General features: G+C 42.7%; 1 protein-coding gene across 1 annotated transcript in view; it reads right to left on the bottom strand.

Annotated features, from left to right (window-relative positions):
• Positions 1 to 21,741, bottom strand: part of LOC126948445 (translation initiation factor IF-2-like) — a 109,926-nt gene that overhangs the window by 74,144 nt on the left and 14,041 nt on the right. The window lies entirely within an intron of this gene.

Here is a 21,741-nt window from a genome sequence, read left to right on the forward strand (position 1 = left end):
CAGCCTCCCAAAGAGCTGAGATTACAAGAATGAACCACCGCCGTGCCTGACTTGTTTTACTCGATGAATGCTTGTTAAGAATAAAACCTGGCCAGGCGCAGTGGCTCACACCTGTAATCCTAGCACTTTGGGAGGCCAAGGCAGGCGGATCACCTGAGGTCAGGAGTTCAAGACCAGCCTGGCCAACTTGGTGAAACTCTCTCTCTACTAAAATACAAAAATTAGCTGGGCATGATGGTGGGTGCCTGTAATCCCAGCTACTCAGGAGGCTGAAACAGGAGAATCGCTTGAACCCAGGAGATGGTGGTTGCAGTGAGCCAAGATCGCGCCACTGGACTCCAGCCTGGGTGGCTGAGTGAAACTCCGTCTCAAAAAAAAAAAAAAAAAAAAAAAACAATAAAACCTGCAAAAAGCAGCTCATAATTCTCATTCCAAGACTATTTCAAATTCCAGATACATGGATCTGAAAATGTCAAGCCCTCTTAAATTTGGGTACTCTCTGTGAGACCAGTTAGTGAGGTTAGTCTTTCCGTTCCATCTGCCCCTCTCTCTGTCTCCCAGCTTAGCCTTGATTCCACCACCTGGGCTGCAGTGGGAGCCTCAGAGGAGGCTGGACTTCCCTGGTGTGCTTGCAGCTAAAGTCATCACTTTGGTGTGCATGTTTCCTGAAGGAAGAATGACATATGAGTTCACCAATGACAATTTCTCTACGTGGAGTCCTGTGGGCGGTCAAAAACACAGACCCACCATGTAACTTTTAAAATGATGAATTGGTAATACTGGATGTCAGTGAAAGCAAACCACCCTGATGAGATAAATGCTGGCAGGTGTGGAAAGGTCTAGCCGGCCCTTCTCATCAGCGGATAGCTGGTCTCATCAGGGCACAGCTCCCCCTCTTCTGGCCCTAAGGGAACCTGATCTCCCAGCAGATGAAGACAGTGAGTCCGCTCCTGGATTTGGCAAAATTAAGGAGGTTTCTGTGGTGACCTGGGCAAAAGCCTGATTAGAGTAAGCTTAAGGAAGAATGGGAGGAGAGAGAATTGGAGACAGTGAGAACTCACAGCTTTTTCAAGAATTTTGATGCAAAAATAATTAAAGAAATGAGACCAGGCTGGGTGCGGTGGCTCACGCCTGTAATCCCAGCACTTTGGGAGGCCAAGGCAGGTGGATCACAAAGTCAGGAGTTCCAGACCAGCCTGGCCAACATGGTGAAACCCCGTCTCTACTGAAAATACAAAAATTAGCCGGGCGTGGTGGCGTGCACCTGTAATCCCAGCTACTGGGAAGGCTGAAACACGAGAATCACTTGAATCTGGGAGGCGGAGGTTGCAGTGAGCTGAGATTACGCCACTGCACTCCAGCCTGGGCAACGGAGCAAGACTGTTTCAAAAAAAAAAAAAAGTAGAAAAAGAAATGAGACCATAATTGGCAGGCAGAAGGAGGTGATGAGAAGGTGCTGGACCAAATAAGATATAAGATGCAAGGAAAAATGGCCCAACTGATGCTCAGGGAGAGTAGAGCAGGGAGAACTGACGTCAGAAATGGATGGAAGGCCCCAGTGGAGTTGAAAGATGATTGAGCTGGGATATTAGAGAGAGAAATCTGAAAAGATAAGAGACTGTGAGTGGCAAGTGGGATGTTTGACAGTAAGATCATAAAGAGCACAGAGGCCCGGCATGGTAGCTTACGCCTGTGCAATCCCAGCACTTTGGGAGGCCAAGGCAGGAGGATTGCATGAGCCCAGGAATTCAAGACCAGCTTGGGCAACATTGTGTGACCCCTATCTCTACAAAATTAAAATTAAAATTAAAATTAAAAAAATAAAGAGCACAGACACTATCTTGAATCCACAGAAAGGTATCCTGCAGAGGGCTGACCTTACTGCCTGTGTGCAGGCTCCTTCTTGAATTATGCTGAGAAGGCTTCTAGTTCAGTGGAGGATCATGAGGATGAGGGGTGTGCAGTACGGATGACAGAGTAGTGAGGCTGAAATACCTGGGTCCCCAAGGGCTCTGAAACAGAGCCACTCTATTCACCCTGGGCTGCCTCTCGCAGGACTGCCACCTGACAGAAAAAGCGCCTCTCTTTTCTTAGGTTCCTGTTATTTTGGTTCTCAGTTGTTTGCAGCTAAACCTAATTCTAACTAATATGAATAGTAATAGAAAAGAAGCCACTGTAACAAAATTATATCCAATAAAATAGAATTTAGGGCTAAAAGTAATAGAAAGTAGGACAGTATCTGATGATAAAAGGATTGATAAAAAATAAATTTAAACGGACGTATTAATATAGCTTGTTATATGTTAACAGTCTTCTATCAGAAATGATAGTTGAAGTGGACAAAAATGGTATTAAATAAGAAAGAGTATACATATACAAAAATTACCACGTATTATGTCCTAAAGTTTATTCTTAGTTGCTGAAAAATGGATCTACTCAAGCTAATTTAAGCAGAGAAGAGCTAATAAGACATTAGGTAATTCTGCAGTTCTCCAAGTAGGGCTGACAGCCAGGTTTGTATATCAGGACCCACACAACTAGGAAACATGCCTACTCACATCATGAGATTGTCCCAGTAGAAATGTCATTGCCATCACCTCCACCACTTGACACTCTGTACCTTTGACAGTAGGGACAAGATCCCAGTCAGTGCTCCGTGCAGGAGGCGGCAGCCTCATTCTGTCTAGTGCAGAATGGCTGCTTGATGGAAGTGAAGTAAAAGTCTCACCATGCTCAAAAAGCCAGCCCAGATACTTTTTTTTTTTTTTTTTTTTTGAGACGTAGTCTCGCTCTGTCACTCAGGCTGGAGTCCAGTGGCACAATCTTGGCTCATTGCAACCTCCGCCTCCTGGGTTCAAGCAATTCTCCTGCCTCAGCCTCCTGAGTAGCTGGGATTACAGGCACCCGCCACCACGCCCGGCTAATTTTTGTATTTTTAGTACAGACAGGGTTTCACCATGTTGGCCAGGCTGGTCTTGAATTCCTGACCTCATGATCCACCTGCCTCGGCCTCCCAAAGTGCTGGGATTACAGGCATGAGCCACCGCACCCGGCTGCCCAGTTTTATATGCAAGCTCTGTCACACCTTCATAGAAGAAATAAGCTCTTATAGATGTTTTTCATAGAATAGAAAAAGAGGGAAAGCTGTCCAACTCATTTTATGAGACTAGTATAATGTTGATACTCCCCAAAATAAGAGTACAAGAAAATGCAATTGTAAGCCATGGTCTCTTATGAATGTAGATGCAAACCTTTTTTAAAAAGGTTTTTTAACCTTTTAAAAAAAAGTTGACAAATCAGAAAACCAAATGCCAAATGTTCTCATAAGTGGGGGCTAAACATTGAGCACACATGGACATAAATGTGGGAACAGACACTGCGGACTGCTCGAGTCGGGGAGGGAGAGGGGCATGGGTTGGAAAAGCACCTACTGGGTACTGTGCTCACTACCTGGGTGTAGTATACCCATGTCACAAGCCTGCATATGTAATAAAAGTCGAAATTTTTTTAAGTGACAAATCAAATTTAGTACCATATTAGGAAAAAAAAAAAAAAAAAAAACCTTTCCTGGCCAAGTAGGGCCCTTGGGAACACTAGACAGAAAGAGGTAATGCAGCCTATGGTTAAGAGACAGGTCTGGGCCGGGCGCGGTGGCTCAAGCCTGTAATCCCAGCACTTTGGGAGGCCGAGATGGGCGGATCACGAGGTCAGGAGATCGAGACCATCCTGGCTAACACGGTGAAACCCCGTCTCTACTAAGAAATACAAAAAAACTAGCTGGGCGAGGTGGCGGGCGCCTGTAGTCCCAGCTACTCGGGAGGCTGAGGCCGGAGAATGGCGTGAACCCGGGAGGCGGAGCTTGCAGTGAGCTGAGATCTGGCGACTGCACTCCAGCCTGGGCTACAGAGCGAGACTCCGTCTCAAAAAAAAAAAAAAAAAAAAAAAAAAAAAAAAAAAAAAAAAAAAGAGACAGGTCTGGAGCCGGGGTATTTGCCACTGTCTAGCTGTATGGCCTGGGGCAATTTACCTCTCTGCACCTAGGTTTTCTCACCTGTAAAATGAATGTAACAATAGTTCTTACCTGATAGGATGGTTGTGTGAACTAAATGAGTAAATTAAGTCAAGAACATAGAAGAGAGACTTAATTAGTCGTAATTACCTCACCAAATGCAGTGGAGATAGAGGTCAATTAACAAGGATGCAACACAAGACTGACAGTGGCTGATGCTGGCCAAGGATGACAACAAACCAGAAACCTCCTCTTTCCCTTCATGCCACATGAGTCTGTCAGAGCCTGGATGCTACCTTGGGGACCAAGGTAGAGTAGGATGGGTAGAAGCTGGAATTAATTGAGCATTGGCTGTGACTGAGATTTTCTGCCATGTTGCTCCTCTACTGAGAATCCCTACTGATCCTGAAGTCTGATCTACACCTGGAATCGCCTCCTGACCTGTAGGGTATTGCTATTAGATGCAAGAAGACTAGCTAAGGCCGGGTGCAGTGGCTCACACCTGTAATCCCAGCACCTTGAGAGGCCAAGGCAGGCGGATCGCCTGAGGTCAGGAGCTCGAGACCAGCCTGAACAACATGGTGAAACCCTGTCTCTACTAAAAATACAAAAATTAGCCGGGTGTGGTGGTGGGGAAACTGTTTTTACTAGAGTAATGGAGGTGAAAACCACGCTGAAGAGTAAATATTAACAAGGGGCTTGGTATCCCTTGTTTTATATAACTGTAGGTCTATCTAAATCCAAAGCCCATACTCCTCACTTTTCAGCACCCTGCCAAATTGTCACTCTTCCCTCCTGCTTTTCTTTAACCAGTATATTGATTAAACCACACAAGCAAAGAAACTTGCCCAATTACTTACAGTACTAGCTAAAAGTCTGGATAAATTACTAGCAATACTTATTGTTTAATACAGTTCTGTTTTTTGTCCTTATAACGATTACACATTCTGATCTCTACATACATAATGAATGTGGAGAACCATCTTTTGGCCTCCCCAAGCCGCTATCTTTTAGAAAACCAGCGAATTTAAAGACCTACCAACACCATGATGTGAGCGCCACCTACTGTTAAGAAACTTAAAGCACATCTCAGATAGTGCTAGTATCTTGAATTGGTTATTACAGCACATGTTCCAGAGATACTTCAGTTGGATAAACCGTAGGTGATACTTACTTTCAGTTAACTAGTTAAAAGGTTAAAACTTTAAAAGTTCCCTTTAATTTTTTTTTTTTTTTTGAGGCAGAGTCTCGCTCCATCCCTCAAGCTAGAATGCAGTGGTGGGATCTGGTCTCACCGCAACCTCCGCCTCCCAGGTTCAAGCGATTCTCGTGCCTCAGCCTCCCGAGTAGCTGGGATTACAGGCGCCTGCCACCAGGCCTGGCTGATTTTTTGTATTTTTAGTAGAAACAGGGTTTCGTCATGTTGGCCAGGATGATCTCGAACTCCTGACCTCAGGTGATATGCCATCTTCGGCCTCCCAAAGTGCTGGAATTTCAAGAGTGAGCCGCCGCGCCGGGCCAAGTTCTCTTTAATTTTTTTCTCTTTAACCTTTAGTTGTTTAGTAAACTAGTCAATTATTTGTACATGTTCTCTCTTTTAACTACAAAACTCTGTTTTTTTAACTACTTAAGTTTTAAGTTTTACAATTTAAGTTGTTTTATATGTAATGTTGAGTGTTTTAAATAGTGGACATTTCTAAGATCTACTTGGTGGGCTTGCATTTGAAAACTTTAACTCGGCCGGGTACAGTGGCTCACACTTGTAATCCCAGCACTTTGGAAAGCCGAGGTGGGCAGATCACCTGAGGTCAGGAGTTCAAGACCAGCCTGGCCAACATGGCAAAACCCCATCTCTACTAAAAATACAAAAATTAGCCATGCATGGTGGTGTACGCTTGTAATCCCAGCTACTCCGGAGGCTGAGGCAGGAGAATCACTTGAACCCTGGAGGCGGAGGATGCAGTGAGCTAAGATCACGCCATTGCACTCCAGCCAGGCCCTAGATACTAGAAATCTAGGGTTTTAAAAAATCTCAATGTAGAGCAAACAATATAAAAATATAATAAAAGGCTAAGTGGTACAATGGAAGTCTCTATGAAGAAAAATCAGGAAAATTTGCTGTGGGCTTTTCTACAGAGGCAACTTTTGAACTATAGAATGTCAGAACAGGTAAGAATTTATTCATGTGTCCCTTTATTTATTAAGTACCTACTATATTCACAGAGACAAATAATGCAGGATTCTTTTTCTAAAAGAGGCCACAGCCTAACAGAGGAGGTAGATATATAAACAAATTATTTATTCCTCCCCATCCCTTTGTATAAAATCAGAATAAAATGTGTTAATTAGGAATGGAAATATAAACATCAAGAGACTCAGATACTCATGTACACAAAGGAGTCAACCCCTGGTATAAAGTACTATAACAGGAGTAAGTCCTGTGTGAAATGGTAACATAAAGATGACTTGATTAACTTCATTACTTGGTGAGTCCTTCTACAGAAATATGAGTTCCTAAAGGGTGAAATCTCATCTTATTACTTTTGTAACTCCTGGACCAGCATTGGGGCTGGAACACAGTGGCCAATCAAAGCTGGCTGAACTGTGCTCAGGGGAGGAAAAGGATGGACAAAGAAGGCTCATCAAGAAGATGATCAGCTAGGCGCAATGTCTCACACCTGTAATCCCAGCACTTTGGGAGGCCAAGGCAGGTGGATTGCGTGAGCTTAGGAGTTCAAGACCAGCCTGGCCAACATGGTGAAACCCTGTCTCTACTAAAAGTACAAAAAAATAGCCAGGTGTGGTGGTGCACACCTGTGGTCTCAGCTACTCAAGAGGCGGAGGTGGGAGGATCCCTTGAGCCCGGGAGGTTGAGGCTTCTGTGAGCCATGGTTGCATCACTACACTCTCTCAGACAGGTATAACGTTATATCCCTGTATAATGGGCAACAAAGCCAAACCCTGTCTCAAATTAAACAACAACAACAACAAAACTAGGAATTTAAGTTAAGGAGTTTTCAAGGTTAACAAATGGAGATGGGGTTGAGAAAAAAAAAGAGTACTCTGAGTAAAGGAATCAATATGGAAAAAAAAACAGATTTGTCGAACAACATAGCTCACTGGGGAAAACGCGAATAACTCAGTATATTTGGAGTGTAGGGTTGGAAGAGGGAAGTGACTAGATTGGAGAAATAGGGGCAAACCTACACCGTGGAGGGGTTTGCATGCCACACACGGGAGACAGGACATTATACATAGATGCCTGTCTTAGAAAGACAGCCCTCATGGCAATGGAAAGGATGGATCAGAGTGAGAAAGACTAAATAGGAGGAACTTGACAGGAAGGTGTGAAAGTAGAGAGTGGAGACCAAATTAAGGCCACGGAGAAAAAGGGACAGATTGAAAAGTTTTTTTGTGTTGTCCATTTTGTTGCTATGAAAGACTAGAGATCCTTACATTCTTTTGCTGTATATCATCTAAAAATACTCAACAAAATACTAACACACACACAAACACACGTTCTCTGACTCTTAGATGATTAGAAGGAAAGGGAAACCTGAAGAAGTCAGGGATGAAATGGGAACATACAAGCAGGGAGGGGAGTACGAATGAGGAAATTAACCCAAGAAGTCGATGGTGACACCATCAGATAACCTAGAGGCATACATGGACCAACGGCAGGTGCATCACTGCACAGAGGAACCTGGGAATAAAGCCTTGGGCCCACCCAGGGCAGAGACCACCACAGGTAAAGCTAGGACTCAGGAACAGGAAAATACTGTTCCTGGGAACCTGGGGAAAATAATCTTCCCCACAAACGTAGAGAACAGGGAAAATAGTTTGTTTTGCCCTTGGCTTGAAGAGAAAGTTTTAAAAGTTCCCTGAGAATTTTAGTGATTGACCAACTCTCACACAGGTTTTGGGCCTGAATCTACATGAGTGTTTTAAAAACTGCAAGATACCTCGCTCCCATACACTCACATCATAAAGCATTATTTAAAATGGACCAGATCTGGAGTGCCTCAAGGCATAAGTGAGAAATTGAAGAAATCCTCCTTGGGAAAAACACGGGATTTTTTTTTCTATAGCTGCTGTAAAAAATTGCCAAAAATATAGTGACTTAAAACACCACACATTTATTACCTTACAGTTCCATGGGTCAGGAGTCCAACATGAACCTCAATAGGTTAAGACGAAAATGTCAGCAAGGGGCACAGTGGTGCACACCTGTCATCCTAGCTCTCAGGAGGCTGAGGTGGGAGGATCACTTGAGCCAGGGAGTTTGAAACCAGGCCAGGCAACATAGCAACCAGCAAGGTTGCATTCTTCTCTGGAGCTTCTAAGGGAGAACCCACCTTGTTGGTTTTGTCAGCTTCTACAGGCTGACCACATTTCCTGGCTCACAGCCCCCCGCCTCCATCTTCAAAGACAGCAACTTTATACCTGTCTGACCGTTATTCTCTAGTCACATCACCTTCTCTCGGTACAGCTACCAAAAATCCTCCATTTTTGCGGGCCGATTTGACTATATTGGGTACACTAGAGAATTCAGAATAATCTTCCCATCTCAAGGTCCTTAACCACAATCATATCTGCAAAGTCCCTTTTGCCATGTAAGGCATTTTATTTACAGGTTCCAGGCATGAAGGCATCATTGTCTTTGGAGGACCATCAATCTTCCTACCACAAGGACCTCTCAATCCATGCCTCAAAATATTTTTGAGCTTCCAATTAAAAAAAAAAAAAAAAGCAATAAAACTAGACTAGGTAAAGATTTCGGCTACTGGAATTATGGGATTAAAACGTTTAAAATAAGAATATTTGGCCAGGTCTGGTGGCTCAGGCAGGTAATCCTAGCACTTTGGGAGGCCGAGGTGGGTGGGTCGGTTGAGTCTGGAGTTTGAGACCAGCCTGGGCAACATGGTGACACCCCGTCCTGACTAAAAGTATTAAAAAATAGCTGGGCATGGTGGCACGTACCTGCAGTCCCAGCTACTTTCCTTCTGCCAAAGTGCTGGGATTACAGGTGTGAGCCACCCCTTCCTTCCTTCCTTCCGTCCCTCCCTCCCTCCCTTCCTTCCTTCCTACCTTCCTTCCTTCCTTCTTTTCTTTCTCCCTCTCTCCTTTTTTCTTTCTTCTTTCTTTCTTTTGCATCTTGTTTAAGAAATATTTTCCTATCCTGAGATTAAACATCTTTTTTTCAATATTATCTTCAAAAAGTTTAAAAGTGTGGTGGCTCACACTCATAATCCCAGCACTTTGGGAGACTGAGGCAGGAGGATCACTTGAAGCCAGGAATTCAAGACCAGCCTGGGTAACGTGGTGAGACCCCTGTCTCTACAAAAAAAAATTTTTTTTAATTAGCTAGATGTGATGGCGTGCACCTGTACTTAGAGCCACTCAGGAGATGAAGCAGGAGGACTGCGTGAGCCCAGGAGTTCAAGGCAGCAGCGATCCATTGACACAGGAGTGCGGCAGGGAAGTGCTGGGTAGAGAAGCCCTGGAGAGGGCTCCACCCTCAGGCCTGTGCCCACAGAACTAAGTGAGAACAGGCATTCCTGTTTTCATGCCTGAATGTTAGATTTTTTTAAGATCACCCTGGCCCACCATGCCCATCCTGTGGCCATACAAACCTGAGACCTTAGTGAGCACACACACAAACGGGCCAAACATTGAGAGGAGCAGAGGGACACAGCGGCAGAGGGTGGAGGAGAGCAGCAGAGCGGCACGGCAGAGATGGAGGGAAGAGGTGTCTGAACATCGGCCAAGCACGGCCAAACTCTAGGGGAGGATTATCTTCACCACCCAGGCACCTTCCAGCTCCCTATTCATCTTGCTGAGAGCCAGGTCCACCACTCAATAAAATCTTACATTCATCCTTCAACCCCACGTGTGACCTGATTTTTCCGAGACACTGGGCAAGAGCTCGGCGTATAGAAAGTTGTTACACTGGCCCTCTGCCCTTGTGATAAGGCAGAGGGTGCACTGAGCTAATTAACACACAAGCTGACTGCAGATGGCAAAGCTGAAAGAGCTCTGTAACACTGGGGTTGTAGGCACCCACCCCGAGATACTACCGCCAGACCTGAGGGCCCAAAGCACTTGCCCTAGCCTCTGCAACTACTTGTCTGCATGCTGCCTCTAGGGGTTTGAGTTTTGAATAAACTGAACAGGTGAGCCATATCCCTGTCACACAACCTGCAAGGAGAATCAGGGAACTCTCCCATTTTACTGTGATCACAGCATTGCACTCCAGCCTGGGTGAGTGAGAGGGAGACCCTGTCTCTAAAAAATTAAAATTAAAAAAAAAGTTGAAAAGTTTTTACATTTAGCTTTTACAGATTTTTGTTTATAAACTGAGGTCTAAACAAAATTTTCTTTTCTTTTTTTTTTTAGTCTCACTCTGTCGCCTGGGCTGGAGTGCAGTGGTGCTATCTTAGCTCACTGCAATCTTCACGTCCTGGGTTCCAGCGATTCTCCTGCTTCAGCTTTCCAAGTAGCTGGGACTACAGGTGCACGCCACCATGCCCAGCTAATTTTTGTATTTTTAGTAGAGACGGGTTTTCTCCAAATTGTTCAGGCTGGTCTCGAACTCCTAACCTCAGGTGATTCACTGGCCTTGGCCTCCCAAAGTGCTGGGATTACAGGTGTGAGCCACTGCACCTGGCCTCCCCTTTTTTAAAAAGGAAATTTGAAAAAAAAAATCTACTTATTTATTTTGAGACCAGGTTATAAAACTGGCTAATTTTTGTATTGTTGGTAGAGATGAAGTTACACCACATTGCCAAGGCTGGTCTCGAACTCCTGGGCTCAAGGGATCCACTGCCTTTGGCCTCCCAAAGTGCTGGGATTACAGGCATGAGCCACTGCGCCTGGCCGAATTTAAATTGTGTAGAGACAGGGTCTCATTATGTTGCTCAGGCTAGTCTTGAACTCCCGGCTTCAAGCAATTCTCCTGCCTTGGCTTGCTAAAGTGTTAGGATTACAGGCATGGGCTATCATGTCTGGCCTTATTTTTCTATATGGATAAAAAATTATCCCAGGCCATTTATTAAAAAGCTTATCTTTACCCCAGGGATCTGTAGTACCCCTCTGTCATATATCTACTTTGCAAATATGAGTCTCTTTCTGGGTTTTCTGTTCTATTACTTGTATAATTACTATAGCTTTGTAATGAATCTTGTTATCTGGTAGGGAAAATAATTATACTCTGTTTTACTTCAATAATGTCTTACCTAATTTTAGCCTTTATACTTCCATGTACATTTAAAAATCAGCTAAATAAATAAATAAATAAAATAAAAATCAGCTTGTAAAGTTCCATTAAAAACCCTGACTAACTTATGTGGGTTCGATTTCTCCTTCTCTTGAATTTGGTTTGGCTTTGTGACACATATTTCCTGATAGATTCTGGTAGAAGTGATAGTTTACCATTTCCAACCTGGGCTTTAAGAGATCTTTGGTTTCTTCTTTTGCTGCTTGGAACATTCTCTCTTGGGATTGAGCCACTGTTAAAGGGAGCCCAAACAAGCTATGTGAAGAAAAACATCTGTAGAAAGACAATTCCAGGGGTGGCTAGAAGGTTCCAATCTTCTAATCCCCCCTGCCAAGGCATCAGACGCATGTATGAAGTCATCTTGGGTGCTTCAGCCCTACCTGCTATCTGACTACAACTTCATGGGATATCCCAGTAAATGCCATGCAAAGCAAAAGAACAACCCAGCTGAGCTCTGTCCACATTTTTCACCTACAGAATTGTGAGCAAATAAAATGGTTAATTTTGGGCCAGGCGTGGTGGCTCACACCTGTAATCCCAGCATTTTGGGAGGCCGAGGAGGGGGGATAACCTGAGGTTAGGAGTTTCAGACCAGCCTGGCCAACATAGTGAAACCCCATCTCTAAAAAAAAAAAAAAAAAAAAAAAAAGCTGGGCGTGGTGGTGCAAGCCTGTAATACCGGCTACTCAGGAGGCTGAGGCAGGAGAATCACTTGAACCCAGGAGGCAGAGGTTGCAGTAAGCCAAGATCGCACCACTGCACTCCAGCCTGGGCAACAGAGTGAGACTTTGTCTCAAAAAATAAAATAAAATAAAATAAAATGGTTGATTTTAATCATCATGTTTTGGTGTGGATTTTATACAGCAGGTAAATGCCTGAAGAACAGCGCAATGGCAAGATATTTGGCAATATGGTTACCTATAGCAACATAGAAGCTAGAAATGTACCTAATAGGCTGAGCATGATGGCTCACACCTGTAATCTCAGCACTTTGGGAGACTGAGGCGGGTGGATTGCCTGAGGTCAGGAGTTCAAGACCAACCTGACCAACATGGTGAAACCCCGTCTCTACCAAAAATACAAAAATTAATTGGGCATGGTAGCAGGCACCTGTAATCCCAGCTACTCAGGAGGCTGAGGCAGGAGAATCACTTGCACCTGGGAGGCAGAGGTTGCAGTGAGCCAAGAATGCGCCATTGCACTCCAGCCTGGGTAACAGGAGTGCAACTCTTTTTTTTGAGATGGAGTCTCACTGTTGCCCAGGCTGGAGTGCAGGGGCGCAATCTTGGCTCACTGCAAGCTCCACCTCCCGGGTTCACGTCATACTCCTGCCTCAGCCTCCCGAGTAGCTGGGACTACAGGCACCCGCCACCACGCCTGGCTAATTTTTCACATTTTTAGTAGAGATGGGGTTTCACCGTGTTATCCAGGATGGTCTCGATCTCCTGACCTCATGATCCGCCCACCTCAACCTCCCAAAGTGCTGGGATTACAGGTGTGAGCCACCGCACCCAGCCCGCTTGAAACTCTGTCTCATAAAAAAAAAAAAAAAAGAAAAAGAAAAAGAAAGAAATGTATCTAATAAACTTCTCTAATTCTACATTCCATGCCTCTTAATTTTTCTTTATATTTTTCATACATTTGATCTACATTCTGCTTAACTTCTTTATCTATCCTCTATTTCATCAACTCTCTGTTTAGCTGCATCTAGTTTGCTGTTTACCCTGACATTGAGTTTTTCATTTTCTTTGTAATTTTTTTTCTTTTTTTTTAAATTTTTATTTATTTATTTATTGAGACAGGGCCTCACCCTGTTGCCCATGCTGGAGTGCAGTGGCGTCATCACAGCTCACTGCAGCCTCAACTTCCTGGGCTCAAGCAATCTTCCAGCCTCAGACTCCCAAGTAGCTAGGACCACAGGTGTGCGCCACCATGCCCAGGTAATTTTTGTATTTTTGTAGAGACGGGGTTTCATCATGTTGGCCAGGCTGGTCGTGAACTCCTGACCTCAGGTGATCCACCTGCCTCAGCCTTTCAATGTGCTGTGATTACAAGGGTGAGCCGCTGCACCCGACCCCACTTCAATCTTTTAAGTAAAGCAGCACAAGCCCTCATGTTTCTTGCACAAACCTTTTAAACAGACCTAGCAAAAGTTTAGGTAACAAATTCAGCTAGAATTGGCTGGAAAAATCAGGATTCCACAGAAGGGAAGAAAATATATGGCAAAGGGAAAGAAGTTTCAGAAATTTAAAAAAATTTATCCATAACAGATTTACACCCACTATAGTAACTTATATCCTAGACTTCTTCCTCACCCATTTAGACAACTTTGCAAATATTTTCCATTCATTATGAACTATTTGAGAGATACGAAAGAATATACAAAACATAAATGTAAATTATGAAGGATAATAAAAAATTCAGCACTCATGGGGCCATCAACCAACTTACAAACTGCGCATCAATCACCCTGGAGCCCCGTATTGGCTCCCTTCCCTCTCCCAGCCTCCTGTTTTCCTCCTCTAGGAAAAGTCTCCTCCACTGTTTTTGTGGGTTTTTTTTTCTTTCTCTTCTTATCTTTATAAATCTATCAAATATGTATGTGCTTTAGGTTAAGCTATCCTCATATGTTTGGTTCTCAAGTTATATAAGTGCTATCATTCTATAACTTGCTTTACATTTGTGAAATTCAACTATGTTATTACATGTAAGGTATAATTAATTTAATTTTCACTGTTGTGTGGTATTTCTACTGTGTGAATGTACCACAATTTATTCCCCCATCAATGAGCAACTGAATTCTTTCCAGTGTTTGTTTGTTTGTTTGTTTTTGAGACAGAGTTTCGCTGTGTCGCCCAGGCTGGAGTTCAGTGGCCCGATCTCAGCTCACTGCAAGCTCTGCCTCCCAGGTTCATGCCATTCTCCTGCCTCAACCTCCCGAGTATCTGGGACTACAGGCACCCACCACCATGCCTGGCTAATTTTTTGTGTTTTTAGTAGAGATGGGGTTTCACTGTGTTAGCCAGGATGGTCTCGATCTCCTGACCTTGTGATCCACCCGCCTCAGCCTCCCAAAGTGCTGGGATTATAGGCGTGAGCCGCTGTGCCCAGCCTCCAGTGTTTTTAACATTACAACAATACTACCAAAAACATTCTAACATGTATATCTTCTGATACACAAGGGTATATATTATCTATGACCAATTTTTTTAAAATTTTAAGTTCCAGGATACATGTGTAGAACGTGCAGGTTTGTTGCATAGGTAAACATGTGCCATGGTGGTTTGCTGCACCTATCAACCCATCACCTAGGTATTAAGCCCCGCATGCATTAGTTATTTGTTCTGATGCTCTCCCTCCCCTCACACCCCCTGACAGGCCCCAGTGTGTACTGTTCCCCTCCCTGTGTCCATGTATTCTCATTGTTCAGCTCCCAGTTATGAGTGAGAACATGCAATGTTTTCTGTTCCTGTGTTAGTTTGCTGAGGATGAGGCTTCCAGCTCCATCGATGTCCCTGCAAAGGACATGGTCTCATTCCTTTTTATGGCTGCATGCCAAATGTTTTTCCAAAGTGTTTGTACCAGTTTACACTCACACAATGTAAAAGAATTCCTGGTTCTTTGCATCCTCACCAACACTTGATATTGTCTAGTTTTAAAATTTTATTTTTTCTTAAACTAGAAGATAGAAAACAGTAACTTACAGTGGCTTTAATTCATATTTCCTTAGTGACTCATGATGCCGAGCATCTTTTCATGTGCTTATTTTCCATTTGAATATTTCTTTAATGACATTTCTGCTCAAATCTGTATTAGCCAGTTGTCCTCCAGAGAAACAGAACCAATAAGGATATGTATGTGGATGTATATATGCAGATGTACATATACATGAAGGGATTTATTATGAGGAATCTGCTCACATGATTATGGAGGCTGAGCAGTCCCAAAATCTGCATTTGGCAAGCTGGAGAGCAGTGGTGTAGTTCCAGCCTGCGAGCAGAGAAGACGGATGTCTCAGCTCAAGCAGTCAGGCAGGTGGAGTTCCTTTTTAGCCTTTTTGTTCTATTCAGATCTTCAGCTGATGGGATGAGGCCTCCTACCCATGTTAGGGAAGGGAATCCGCTTTATTCATGTTACCCTTTCAAACATTCCTCTCACCCAGGAACAACCTCACAGAAACACCCAGGATAATATTTGACCAAATGTCTGGGCACCCTGTGACCCACTCAAGTTGACACATAATGTTAACCATCAAAAAGTCTTTTGCCCATTTTTTTGAAAATCGGGGTTTTTTCTTTCTTAAGTTCTATGAGTTCTTTTTATATTCTGGATACAAGTCTTCATCAGATATATTTGCAAATATTTTCTCTCATTCTGTAGCTTTCCTTTTTTATTAACATCTTGAAACGTAAAAATTTTCAGTGAATTCCAATTTGTCGTGTTTTTTTTCCTTCATGGTTCATGCTTTTGGTGTATCTAAGAAATGTTTGCCTAACTTGAATTCACAAAGATTTTATCCTATGTTTTCTTCAAGAAGTTTTAGAGTTTTAGTTCCTACATTTAGTTCTAGTTGATATTTTATTTTTGTCTGTGATGTGAAATAGAAGTTGAGATTCCCCAAATTTGAATATGCAATATTCCAGCACCATTTGTTGAAAAGACTATTTTTTTCTCCTTTGAATTACCCTGGTACATGTGTTAAAAATCAGTTAACTATAATAATGTGGGTCTATTTCTGGACTCTATTTTGTTTTAGAAATCTATATGTCTATTCTTACACCAATACCACACAATCTCGATTGCTGTAGCTCTATAGTGAGTTTTGAAATCAAGTAGAGAAAGTCCTCTGACGTTTTACTTCCTCTTCAAAATTAGCTATTCTAGAGTTGCTTTGCATTTCCAAGTAAATTTAGTCAGCTTGTCAATTTATTTTTTTAAAATTCATCTGTGAGACTTGCCTTTTCACTTTTTATCTTTCGCTTTGTTTTGAAGTTCCTACTTGCAATATGGTCAAATTTATTAGTCTTTTTCTTTATGGTTTTTTTTGTTTGTTTGTTTTTGTTTTGTTTTTTGAGACAAGGTCTCACTGTCGCCCAGGCTGGAGTGCAGTGGTACAATGTTGGCTCATTGCCGTCTCGACCACCTGGGTTCAAATGACCCTTCTGCTTGAACTTAAAAAAAAAAAAAAAAGACTGAAGTGGAACAAAGTCAAAACTGTATCTTTCATGTAACTTTTTTTTGTTATAAAAATATGTCTGTCTCGCCTCTGGGAATGAGAAAATTTTGATTATGCAGATGGTCTCTTTCTAATGTTTTCTGGTCTTTCTCCAGCAATTGTTAAAATTTTAGCCAAATTAAAATACTATCCAGCAAATCTTCACAGTTTGAAGTCTGGTTTCTTTCAACAACTGGTGGTCCCCTGACTTGGAGTTACTATGTTTAATAGATGAATAGTTGGATGGGATATCCAACTCTGGAGAGAAAATCCACAAGCCCTTTGAAATCACTGTTAGGGTCCTTCCATGGAGAACAGCCTGAGAGCCTAGCTTTGGTCTAGAAGTATTCATTTTGCCGACAGACCTGATAGACTTATTCTTAGGTAAGAAAAACATAAAAATGGTGTTTTTTTTTTATTGATTTTGTAGAGATGGGGTCTCGCTGTGTTGCCCAGGCTGCTCTTGAACTCTTGAACTTCTGAGCTCAGGTGATCTGCCTGCCTCAGCCTCCCAAGTGCTGGGATTACAGGCGTGAGCCACCATGCTTGGTCAAAAATGGTGTTTAAAGAAAAATACAGCATCAATGAGTGGGTGTCCCTGTAAGAACTGACATACAGTATACGCACTTCTGATTATGTAAATAACTGAAGCAATAGGTTAAAGACTGTGGACTCAACAAGGCAACATTCTTGAATTCTCCCAGAGGGACACTTGCCAGGCAGCCCCGGCTACATTGCTTCAAGGGGTCTTTAGGGAAGAGGATCTGGATGGTTTGGTCTTTACACTGAAAGCATCTTGAGCTAGGAATAGACTCAGTTTGAGTGTGCTGCTACCCTGTGTGAACTGAGAAAATACCTTGGGTAAACAAAGGCTGAATAGTCTGAACACGTTTGTTTTTGTGAGAACTAAGACATAGAGGGTAGTTCAAGGACATGTCCATCAACATATTTAATGTTTATATAAATGTTGATTTATAAATGTTGGAAAATGGTGTATCACAGGTAATTTGGGACAAGTTATTGCTGTCCTAAGGATGCATTTAAAACTCAAAGAGGAGGACAGCTCCAAGACAGCTGAGTGGATTAGACAGTTAATGGATGAGGAAACAAGGAGTGCTTATAGAAATCTCAGCTGAGGAGGCTTCAAGAATCTAAAAGGCCAGGTCAAAGTTCAGCAAAACAAGGTAGTCAGCCCAGCCTGCTTTTTATATCCCAACTGACAAAAAGACAAGAGAGTGATCAAGAGAGCAGAAATTGTTGTATAATTTATAATTCCAGATGAAAGCAAAACATTTACAAAATTATACATATGAGTAACTTTTTTTTTTGAGACAGTCTCGCTCTGCCGCTCAGGCTAAAGTGCAATGGCATGATCTTGGCTCACTGCAACCTCCACCTCCAGGGCTCAAGCCATCCTCCTACCTCAGCCTCTCGAGTAGCTGGGACTACAGGCGTGTGCCACCATGCCCAGCTAATTTTAGTTTTTTGTAGAGACAGGGTCCCGCTATGTTGCCCAGGTTGGTCTCGAACTCCTGAGCTCAAGCAATCCACCCACCTGGGCCTCCCAAAATGCTGGGATTACAGGTGTGTGCCACTGCGCCCAGCCCATATGAGTAACTTTTAACATGAATTAGTATGTTTTTTGTTTTTAAAGACAAAGAATTGAAAGAGCATGACCTAAAAGCCATGTAATTTGTCAAATGTTTCACAAACTAATTGAGTTTTTGAGAGATTTGGATGTCTTGAGACCTCAAAATGTGATTGGTTAGAAAAGGTTCCTTCCAAGCAGCCAAATAAAATCCTTGGGAAACATAAATCTTCCATTGATAAAAGATATGAAACCAAATTATTGTAAAACATCTGTTTGAAAGAATAAATATGGATAAGCATGTTTTACATGCAGACCTAAATATGTGACTTTTATTGGTATTGTGATAAATCAGTAAAGCAAAGATATTATTATGAGTTAAATTGTTTTAACTATTTATCCAGCATACTCAGCATACTCTCACAGAAGAAAAAAATTAACTTACCTGCTCCAAAAAAGTGAAAGCATACAGACAGAAAAATTATATTATGGTATAATAATAAGATGCCTTTACATAGGCCTCTCCACACACATACCTACATATATGATAACACATACACAGTTCCTCCATGCCTAACTCTTCAGTGGGGAAAAGGAAAAAAGGTGTGAATTTGAATCTTGACACCCAAAGAGGGTAGGGTACCCAAAGAGCATAGGGTGCAATGCCACTCCTTTTCCTTTTTTGATAGAAAGAGAAAAATCATATATAGGTTCTATTTTTGTCTTTGATGCAAATTTTATAATTTCAAATCTTAGAATTTGTATATTGTGTTTAAATTCAAAGGTAATAAAATATATGGCTGAGTGCAGGGACTCACACCTGTAATCCCACTGCTTTGGGAGACCGAGGTGGAGGATCATTTGAGGCTGGGAGCTTGATATGAACCTGGGCAACACAGCAAGACCCCAATTCTACAAAAAAATAAATAAATTAGCCTGGTGTTGTGGTGGACACTTGTAGTCCTGGCTACTTAGGAGGCTGAGGTGGAAGGAGTGCTTCAACTTAGGAGTTTGAAGTTAGTGAACTATGATGGTACCACTGTACTCCAATCTGGACAACAGAATGAGACCCTGTCTCTAAAAAATAATAATAATAATAAAGTAAAATAAAATAAATGCTATAACAAATGTAGGGAAATCAACATTTCTTATTGTGGAGATTGTTAACATTAATGCTAAGAAGTTAAAAAGAAAATATATTGGTAAAATTAAGTTTTTCTTTTTTTTTGAGATGGAGCCTCATTCTGCCGCCCATACTGGAGTGCAGTGGCATGATCTCGGCTCACTGCAACCTCCGCCTCCCAGATACAGGTGATTCTCCTGCCTCAGCATCCCAAGTAGCTGGGACTACAGGCGCGTACCACCACGCCTGGCTAATATTTGCATTTTTAGTAGAGATGGGTTTCACCATATTGGCCAGGCCAGTCTTGAACTCCTGACCTCGTGATCCACCCACCTCGGCCTCCCAAAGTGCTGGGATTACAGGCATGAGCCACCCTACCGAGCCAGTAAAATTAAGCTTTTAAAAATGAACTTTAGGCTGGGTGCAGTGGCTCACGCCTGTAATCCCAGCACTTTGGGAAGCCAAGGAGGGTAGATCACGAGGTCAGGAGTTTGAGACCAGTCTGGCCAATATGGAGAAACCCCTTCTCTTATAAAAATACAAAAATTAGCTGGGCGTGGTGGCACAAGCCTGTAGTCCCACCTACTCGGGAGGCTGAAGCAGGAGAATTGCTTGACCTCGGGAGGTGGAGGTTGCAGTGAGCCAAGATCACGTCACTGCACTCCAGCCTGGGTGACAGAGCGAGACTCTGTCTCAAAAAAATAAAAAATAAAAAAATAAAAATGAACGTTAGTATTTTAAATGTGATTTTATGGTTCACATCATCAGGGAAGATGTAGACCTACAAAACATAAAATTGGGAATACAAACATGGTTTATTGTATGCCTTGCAAAGATTCATATATTTTTCCTAAAGTAGCTAGTGGCTAATTGAACAATGTTTAAATGTAAGGAATTACATGTAAACATGGGATTACATTTGAAATGCAATTCACATACGGCTCTCTTATAAACTGGTTCTGAATCATAGATGAAATGTTAACATATAAAGATAGAAAGTGGCTGGGCACCGTGGCTCATGCCTGTAATCCCAGTACTTTGGGAGGCCAAGTTGGGTGGATCACCTGAGGTCAGGAGTTCGAGACCAGCCTAGCCAACATGGTGAAACCCCATCCCTACCAAAAATACAAAAATTAACTGACCGTGGTGATGCGTCCCTGTAATCGCAGTTACTCGGAAGGCTGAGGCAGGAGAATCATTTTAATCTGGGAGGCAGAGCTTGCAGTGAGCCGAGATTGCACCACTGCACTCCTGGGGAACAAGAGCCAGAGTCTGTCTCAAAAAAAAAAAAAAAAAAAAAAAAAAAAGCCAGGCACGGTGGCTCACACCTGTAATCCCAGCACTTTGGAAGGCCGAGGCGGGCGGTTCACGAGGTCAGGAGATTGAGACCATTTTGGCTAACACAGTGAAACCCCGTCTCTACTAAAAAATACAAAAAAAAATTAGCCAGGCATAGTGGCGAGTGCCTGTAGTCCCAGCTACTCGGGAGGCTGAGGCAGGAGAATGGCGTGAACCCGGGAGGGGAGGCGGAGGTTGCAGTGAACTGGGATCGCTCCACTGCACTCCAGCCTGGGCCACAGAGCGAGACTCCATCTCAAAAAAAAAAAAAACAAAAAACATAGCGTTTTGCTTAATCTTACTGGGTAGTTTTTAAACCATGATTTTTTTTCTATGGTAATTCTTAATTTTAATATAAAATTTATCATATTTTAATAGTAAATTGCTTTAAAAATTTCTTAATTTGGCTTCGGGGCTGTAGGTGAAGTAAATATATAAATTTATTCAAAGACTTAAAAAAATTAGAGTGCAACACTGAATTGCTTTGGTAAAAGATAAAAACGACACTAGGAGGTACATATTTGTATGTAAAAACTATAGTTAAGAGACTATTTAGACCAAATTTCATAAAATTCTATATAAATAGTAGGTCATTGAGCTCAGGAGTTCAAGACAAGCCTGAGTAACATGGTGAAACCCCATTTCTGCAAAAAACAGAAAAATTAGCTGAGGCCGGTTGTTTCAGCTACGTGGGAGGCTGAGGCAGAAGGATTGCTTGAGCCTGGGAGGTAGAGGTTGCAGTGAGCCGAAATTGTGCCACCGCACTCCAGGCTGGGCTACAGAGCAAAATCCTGTCTCAAAAATAAATACATAAATAAATAAAAAAGATGGCCGGGCGTGGTGGCTCACGCCTGTAATCCCGGCACTTTGGGAGGCCGAGGCGGGCGGATCACGAGGTCAGGAGATCGAGACCATCCTGGCTAACACGGTGAAACCCCGAATCTACTAAAAATACAAAAAATTAGCCGGGTGTGTTGGCGGGCACCTGTAGTCCCAGCTACTCGGGAGACTGAGGCAGGAGAATGGCATGAACCCAGGAGGCGGAGCTTGCAGTGAGCGGAGATCGGGCCACTGCACTCCAGCCTGGGCGACAGAGCGAGACTCCGTCTCAAAAAAAAAAAAAATAAAATAAAAATAAATATAAATAAATAAATAAATAAAAAAGATAATATAGGAAGACTGGGTGAACTAT

Source organism: Macaca thibetana, chromosome 1 (assembly GCF_024542745.1).
Source record: "Macaca thibetana thibetana isolate TM-01 chromosome 1, ASM2454274v1, whole genome shotgun sequence".
Lineage (NCBI taxonomy): Eukaryota > Metazoa > Chordata > Mammalia > Primates > Cercopithecidae > Macaca > Macaca thibetana.